General features: G+C 36.3%; 1 pseudogene; it reads right to left on the bottom strand.

The window, feature by feature from the left end:
* Positions 1-3,779: 3,779 nt before the first annotated feature.
* LOC122068964 overlaps positions 3,780-8,854 on the bottom strand; it is a 6,247-nt pseudogene continuing 1,172 nt past the window's right edge.

The following is an 8,854-nucleotide window of genomic DNA, read 5'->3' as shown; positions in this document are numbered from 1 at the left end:
CCTCGGTCCCATAACCAATCCCTAAATAGTAACCCTTGATAGACATGGTCCCGGTATTCCACATCATCATCGATCTCCCATGATGTCTAACAGTTATGCGTACATTACATCGTACCATGTTGTGCTCTCTCAAAATAAATACATCGTATCTGGGCTTTGTAGTCCTCCACGACTTACCATCAAGTGGGATTAGCCAATACCTTACCCCCTATTGGTAATGGGTTGTAGCACTGGGATGTGATCCTAACCATATGCATCTACATGCATCAATAGCAACTATAGCATTAATACACATATCTGTGGCCATAGCTGTAAGATTGACCTCTGAGCCTATGCTACTGGAAGGAATCTCGGCCATACCGTGCCTCAGAACATCAATATTACATCAATAACCACACTGCTAAAATACTATCTATCCACAAAACCTTGATTACATCCAAGTCAGTAAAATCATGTAATAGGTGAAATATATAATTTTATATAAAATAAATCTATAATATGGTATACATCACATTCCATATGGCACACATAACTGAAAATATCAAAATAATCTGTAAAATAAATCAAACACCCACTCAACTGATTCTCCAAATATGATGTTCTTTCCCTGAATTCCCGATCATGCATATCCTTACCGGGTACATTTCAGGTTCCTAAGTAGCCAATTCATATGAATTTATATTTTATATTTTCATAATGATTTACTAATCTTGGTTCTCACACCTCATTTGGATTCCTATACTAACATCCATATTTTGCTAATAAGGAGCACACTGACCCCAGGTCAATATTCCTTCCCAGCTGACCTAGCTAGCATTCCAATGTAGTTCCCGATGTCTATGTAGGTCATTTAGTCAACTCCTATAACCATTGATCCCATTCTTGGTGTACTGGAATAAACCTACAAGTACTTAACTTATGATTATCCTACTGGATATGTCTGTACTGCCCTTGGCTCATGAATACACTTAGATGGGTTTCCAAGCCTAGGTACGGCCGTACGGGCAATATTGACATTTCACAACTCAACACCTCTTATAGCATTCTTTTCCCATTTAGGTCATATATTTTGCCTTATACTGTATAATCATTGTTGGGCAAGATGGAGTGCACAAACACAGTTCACGGGCTAGTTATCCTTGAAAGATCCTAATAGCACTAGTCTATCAGGGCCAAATCGGCTAGCCGGTTCCCTTGGCAGAATAGGCCATTGCAACCTACTAGCCCTGCCTCCTTTGGCAAAGTTGTGTTAGGAAGTTCCAGCACTTACATTACACTGCATCCACTTCATTTAAATTTCCTACACCTTAGAAACTAATTTTCCAATTCAATTTGGGTCTTTAAGGTATCTTATTGAGTCAATTAGGTCTCACCTTACCCCATTTACTCCCTGGGGCTACCAACTAAAGTTTCTATCTATCCTTGAGCAAAATTGGGATCATGTGTGAGAAATCTCAACACCCAATTGCAGTTAATTAAGTTCAATTGGAAAAATCCCTATGGTTTAGGGTTTCTGGGACATCCCTGTAGTTAATTAGGTTCCGATTGGGGTCCATAAATTAGGTTTTGCTATGGGAGGCTGTATTGGGTTCCCACAGGCAATTCCCCACTTCCAAATTCAAGTTTTAAACTATCCCTATCCCTGGCCGATTACTACTATAGCTTAATCCACTGGGTTGGGTTAGGGTATTTTTCCTTCTCAGTGTTCTTGGGGTGTGCAAGCTTCTCTACCAGTAGTTATGCGGCTTCAAATTCATTTCCCAATTGTAGCTACACTTTGGTAGTACTTATAAGTGCATTGCAGCAGCAACAACAACATCACCAACAACCTTAAGGGAGGGCCGCAGCCTCCTGATAGCAGCAAGAGCACCAGTAGGGAAGCAGCAGCCAGCTACAACTCTCCCCTTCCCTTTTCCTTCTCTTCTTCTTCCTTCCTTCCCTTCTCTTTTCCTTCCTCTCTCCTCTCTATTTATTTTTTGTTCATATCAGCAAAAGGAGAGATGGGATGGCTGACCTTCTCCCTTTAATAAACTTAAAACAGGCCTTAAACTCTATTTGGAAAAAACACTCATTCTTATAAGTATTTAAACTTAAATAACTCTTTATAGGGTTTAGGGTTTAACATGAAACTTGGTGCATTAGAACCCTTATGCACACCCCTATTAATGGTAGAAATGGGTAGAATTACCCTGCAAAGTAGTGGGGCCCACAGAGGAAAAATACAATTTTTGGGCATTCTGCTGGTGCAATCGGCCGGCCGGTTGGTCAGATGCCAACCCGCTGGTTGTCCTCTTTTGGCTTCCCAGCTATCCTACCTTCTACCCAGGGCAGTCCACCCTATGTGGAATGTTTCCCACACCTAGAGACCATTCTCACCTATTACCTAACCTTCTCCCTTGCTTGCTTTCTTATCCACATAGCTGTAAACATGGAACTTGAAATTCCAACTCAACCTATTTCTCTTCTCAGATAAGTCTAGCTACCATTTCACTCTAGCCATGACATGGAGAAATTTGGAGTTTCTATCACCTTCCCTCATCTATCTAACTATGGACTTCTCTGCTCACATTTTCTTATGATTGTCGAGGGCTTTCTAGTATCGAGTTTTAGCATCTGCCTCTGAATTAAAAAGCAACTTAGTCATTCCCTCATCTTCAATTCTTCTCTGAATGGCTTCAAGATTTGACTTAGAGCTAGTTAGCTCCTCTACCAGATTGGGAAAAGCTAGGGGATACGACAGTATACACATGCCCTATAGTCTATAATGTGATATTGTACTATGGAGGGATTGATGCTTAATAATCTACTTAAATTGAGTATTGATTGTTACATCTACTTGACATCATATGTGTTGGTTAACCCTATATTATGAGTGCAGTATAGTTAAGACGCATAACATGCTAGGTGGAATCTCAATGGGATCCTACTCTTTTTCTACAAGTTCAACACATATGTACAACATTTTAATGGTCACGAATTCTTTTTTATGATCTAAGATTTTGGATCCTCATAAGACATGAGATCTCATATTAGGATGGAGAATATTTTTAGGAAAAAGAATGTTATATTATTTATTTTCCTAATAAATTTGATCTTATTTTTTATGGTAAGATTTGGTTTAGTTTAGTTGTTGGCTCTGAATAGGAAACCCATTACTTAGTTGGATGTTTCTAAAATACTAACTTATAGAGGGTTCTGATTGGCCAAGAATATAAGATTGGCCAATCAATACAACGTGAAAAAAAAAAACAAGAGAATGGTTCTCACAGTTCTCTCCCTCCTTTAGAAATGCCTCTCCCATCTCTCTCTCTCTCTCTCTCTCTCTCTCTGTCTCTCTCTCTCTCTCTCTCTCTTGAGTGATTGAGTGTGATGATCAGTATTTTATTAAAATCTTGACAATTGTGAAGAGTCTGGATCCAAGGGAACGCAAAATTGTACGTGTGGGAATGACTCATTGAGAAAGGGCTAAAATCACATGGAGGCCTTGTGATAGCGAGGTTAAAGGTAACGATTGAAACCCTCGTATTGATTATTTGTTGAATGGCCAACTCTGCCTATAGGATGATCCGAATCGCTTCCACAGATACCGTCTTTCATCAACATCTTCTGGGTTCTGATTAGTAAAAATAATGAAGAGGCTATGTTGTTGATCTAACATTTTCTTCCGCTTTCTTCTATAATAGCTTGTGCTTATATTGGAAAGTCATATGTTGGATAATTTACATTTTGTATGATCGATAAAATTGCTTAGAATCTACGTAGTAGCATACATTTGATCTCTAAAACTTAGGTGAAATGTTGATTGGCATTGCATAGCGAGGCATTGGTAGGGAATCCATGGTGATGGGATCATCTAGATGAATTGGAGACCAATCATAACAAGTTACCATGAAATGCAAAAAGGTTAGGATGTTTAACTTAGCCAGTTAGTATCCTACGCATATTCTTGGTCCCCTCCAAATGGAATGAAAACATATGGTGGAATGTGCTCTTTCAAACCTACTTGGATTGAAACTGAGAGGATCTGGAAAATGCTTTTTATCATAATGGGTACCATAAGCTATCCAAAGTACCTATAAGTCCACAAAAAATTTAAATTAATGAACAAATTAATAGTGTGTGAATGTTAATTTCTAATATAAAAAAATAAATAATAATAATAATAATAATAATAATAATAATAATAATAATAATAATAATAATAATAATAATAATAATAATAATAATAATAAAATCAAACAAGGTATGAACTAACTAGACATATTAGACAGAACTACGTTGATCTCAGCTAGAGAGACTAGAGGAGCTTCAGTAAAATTGGGGATCAGAGTGATTTAACCAATTAAAATGGTGACCTATGAAATGGCATATTAAGTGGTGTGTTTTGGCCATAGCAGTTAGGGTGATATATATTTTTGGAACTAGAAGCGAACATTTGTTCATGATGATATTGATCCTGCTTGTCCATATTGTAAAATAGAGAACGAGATTGCGCGTTATTTATTTCTCTCTTGTACTTTTTCCAAACATGTATGGATTGCTGGGCCTTTGGGGTTGCATATATAAAGTTCCTTTCAGCATTTTCTGTCAATAATTTTTTTGAATCTATTATGTATATTCTTACCTTGTCTTCCAAGTTTTATTACCAATTTCCTCTTTGACTCAGAAGATGATTGTTGATGTAATTTATAAGGACCCTTTTGCTACTTTTGTAGCTTGTAAAATTGCTTACAAGGCTGTTAGGACTAGGGATTCGCAAGTTAGTACTAGTGGGCTAAGGGAGAAGTAGGAGGAGTTATCGGGTGGAGTAGAGGAAGACGTTATAAGGAAAACATGGAGAGGGTGGGTTGTAAGTTGTAACTGTTATCCTATCTTATATAATATGAATTAGTATGTAATAGAAAAGTAGACAAGCAAATTAAATTCCTATTTTCTCTCTAGAGGAATATTATCTCTCTTAAGGACGAGGTTAGGCGACCTTCTAATATGCTCAATTCGTTAATTTCTCTCTTCCTTATTCTTCTTCCCTTTTACCTTATTCGTGTTCGTACCATCTGGTATCAGAGCCAAATTCTTCATAGATCAAATTTTCAACAAGATTTGAGATTCTCAATTGAGAAGTCTGGACTTGTTGGAAGCAAACTTGAAGAAAGATTGAATTGTTGTCCGTAGCCACCAAACCCATGTACCCAGAGCAGCCAACAAGGAAGAAAAACAAGAATAAGAAGAAAACAACAAAAAAGAAGATCATGAAGAAGAAAACGAAGTAGAAGAAGAAGATAAAAAAGAAGAAGCCTTAGAAGACGAAAAAGAAGGAGGAGAAGAAGAAGAGGGAAAGTATTATTCACCCACTTCCTTCAATGAGATGCATGTTTCTACAACTAGATTCGTATGCCATGAGATGATCATTATAATTGAGATGTTTTCTTACATACATGGTGGAGAGAGGAAGAGGAAGTATGAGATAGAGAGAAAATAGGGTTTGGCTAATTAGGAAGTGCTTGCCTCTTGGCTTTACCGATGAAGCCAGACGTCTGGCTAATTGCGAGGTAACCTGCCTCTTCTTAAGATAAATCCAGAGAGATAATTTAGGATAATTTTTCATTCCCTACTATTTCATTTTAGTTCATATTAAATAGGATAAAAAAGTAGTTACAAATTCTTGCTTCACCTATTCCTACACCATACACTTCATCTACGCTCCACTACTTCCACTTCCATACTTATCTCTAACTTCTATTAACTTACCAACTTCTATTAACTACTTAACACTCAACTGTGGCAATAATCCTATCCACATAATAATAATAATAATAATAATAATAATAATAATAATAATAATAATAATTGAGGAAGTTAGGTACGTAACAATCCTTCTCCTTCGAATTGTCCTTGTCCTCAAGGACCATAGGGATCCTATGACTTGATAGTAAAAGTTGCAGTCAATGAATCTGGAATAGTCAATTCGAGACGCACCAATTTAGTTATAAAGATGGGCATCTTCTTAAGAGAATGATGGGCATCTTCTTAAGGGAATTGACGAATGTTATTTGCTTATTTTTCTTCATCTTCTTCTTCCTCTTCTTCTTACTCCTTTTGCTTCTTTTTCTTCATCTTCTTCTTCGTCTTCTTCTTCCTCAAAGACTCCTTTTGCTTCTTTTTCTTCATCTTCTTCTTCGTCTTCTCCTTCCTCAACTCAGTCAAACTCTTTTAGAAACTTTGGTAAATTCTAAACATTTTATTAGAAATCATCATCATGTCCTAAACAGATGAATGCATGGCTTTGATGACCTCAATATTCATACCCATAGTCATAGGATCAACCATGCTCTGATACCACTGTTACGTACACGGTGGAGAGAGAGAGGGAGAAAGTATGAGATAGAGAGAAAATAGGAAAGATAAAATAGGGTTTGGCTAATTAGAAGGTGTCTGCCTCTTGGCTTTATGGACAAAGCCGGATGTCTGGCTAATTGGGAGGTAGCTGCCTCTTCTCAAGATAAATTCAGAGAAATAATTTAGGATAATTTTTCATTCGCTACTGTTCATTTTAGTTCCTATTAAATAGGATAAAAAGTAGTTACAAAACCCTTGCTTCACCTATTCTTACACCATACACTCCATCTACGCTCCACTACTTCTACTTCCATACTTATCTCTAACTTCTACTAACTTACCAACTTTTATTAACTACTTAACATACCACCGTGGCAATAACTCCTATCCACATACAAATATAACAATAATAATAAATAATACAATAATAGTACTATAATAGTACTTATAATATACTACTACTACTACTACTACTACTACTAATAATAATAATAATAATAATAATAATATAATAATTATAATGAGGAAGTTAGGTACGTAACATTTTTCTTGCAAAAATATGTGATCCAGGTGGATATTATAATGAGGAAGTTAGGTACGTAACATTTTTCTTGCAAAAATATGTGATCCAGGTGGATAATTATCTTACTTTACTTCATTGTCCTTGAGAACAAAGACAATTTGAGGGGAAATGATTGTTACGTACCTAACTTTCCAATTATTATTATTATTATTGGTGGAGTTGTAAATTATTTCACATGTTAGTACTAGTGGATTAAGGGAGAAGTTGTAGGAGGAGTTATAGGGTAGAGTAGTGGAGAGAGGTTATAAGGAAAACGTGGAGAGGTGGGTTGTAAGTTGTAAATGTTATCCTATCCTATATAATAGGAATTATTATGTAATAGAAAGTAGACAAGCAAGCTAAATTCCTATTTTCTCTATAGAGGAATATTTTCTCTCTTGAGGACGAGTTAGGCGACCTTCTAATACGCCCAACTCCCTAATTTCTCTCTTCATTATTCTTCTTCCCTTTTACCTTATCCGCGTTCGTATCAGGATTCTTCTATAATGGATGCAAACATTTATGAACTCATAATTCAGTAAAGTTCTTTTCGTTCCCCATCCCTACCTATATATATATATATATATATATTAAAAATTGAATTGAATCAAAATAACAAATTAGAACTGATATTTTTTTTTTTCGTATGGGGCTATGATTTTCACTCACTATTCACTCCCTTGGGATTATTATGGGCTTGTTAGTCTTTACGGATCTTACATTACATAATATTTTACAACTACGTCAAGACACAGTTCATTTTTTATTAATTTATTTTAAAATAAAAATAGACTAATAATCATGTGTCTTTTCCCTTTTCTGAAAAATTGAGATGGTCAAAGTAAGTGGGTTCAAAACAATCTATTGGCCTTACAATCAGTCTTGGGATGATTAAAACTCGGATAAGGATGGTTTAGTTGAAATCATTAAAACCTGTGACCCACAAACCGATTATTAAACGATTTTAGTCTTTAAGATATATATAGGGTAAATTGGAGGGCGGGTCAAGTCCTAGTACAAGAACCATACTCGTACAGGGCTGATCCACATAGATGAAATCCACCCAATAACCAACTCTGTGGTGGATTCCATCTGTGTGGATCAGCCCATACAAGAATGATTTTCATACAAGAACCCGATTCACACTCGATAAATTGGTCCTAAGAGAGATAATTGATTCGTTTTTAATTTGGGACCTCATGGGATTGGAACCGACCCATTACACCCTTATCTCTAGGTTCCAGGGATATGTCTTTGAAGTCCTTCATTGTTAACCAATGACTGGGGAAGCACTTATTCTTGAGGTGGCCACAGCCATTTGCAATAAAGCATTGACCAAAGTCCATGGAAGAGGTCGCTAGTTTGATTCTCCCCCATCAAATGCATGAAATCCTCTATTCCCTCTCTTTTCTCCCCTCCCCCCTCACCCCTCACCTTTGACCACCCTTCCTTGAGTTGGGAGGCCAACTTCCATTGGCCTATGGGCCTTTTATATATATATATATATATATATATATATATATATAAAAGACAATATGACCCTTATGTCCAAACACAATATGGGAGGCTTGTTGAGGATTCTACTAGTGCTCCCCTTGGCCTACGTGCTGATGTAAGGGTCATGCTTCCTCTTAGGAAACCCTCTCCCATAATAATGATTTAAAAGAAAGAAAATAAAGATAAAATTTAATAGAAAAACTACCTTCCATCCTTTGGGTATGGTATATCCTTCGTATTGAATGTCAACAATTGCTTTCCTGAAAGAGCCAAAGATTGGTGGAAATCTTCGCAGGCTTTCACTAGCAACTTTCCAAGTGTACTTCCATCTTTTTTGTGTCTTCTAGAGTTAATTCTTCTCCCGCCTTTTGTATTTTCCATTATTTTCACATGTTCTGTAGAAGATAATCAAAAATCTAACTAATTAAGAAGCACTTTTTTTTTTTTTTTTTGGGTAAA

Source organism: Macadamia integrifolia, unplaced genomic scaffold, assembly GCF_013358625.1.
Source record: "Macadamia integrifolia cultivar HAES 741 unplaced genomic scaffold, SCU_Mint_v3 scaffold500, whole genome shotgun sequence".
Lineage (NCBI taxonomy): Eukaryota > Viridiplantae > Streptophyta > Magnoliopsida > Proteales > Proteaceae > Macadamia > Macadamia integrifolia.
Note: the sequence above shows the minus strand (reverse complement) of the source record. Positions and strands in the feature narration are given on the sequence as shown.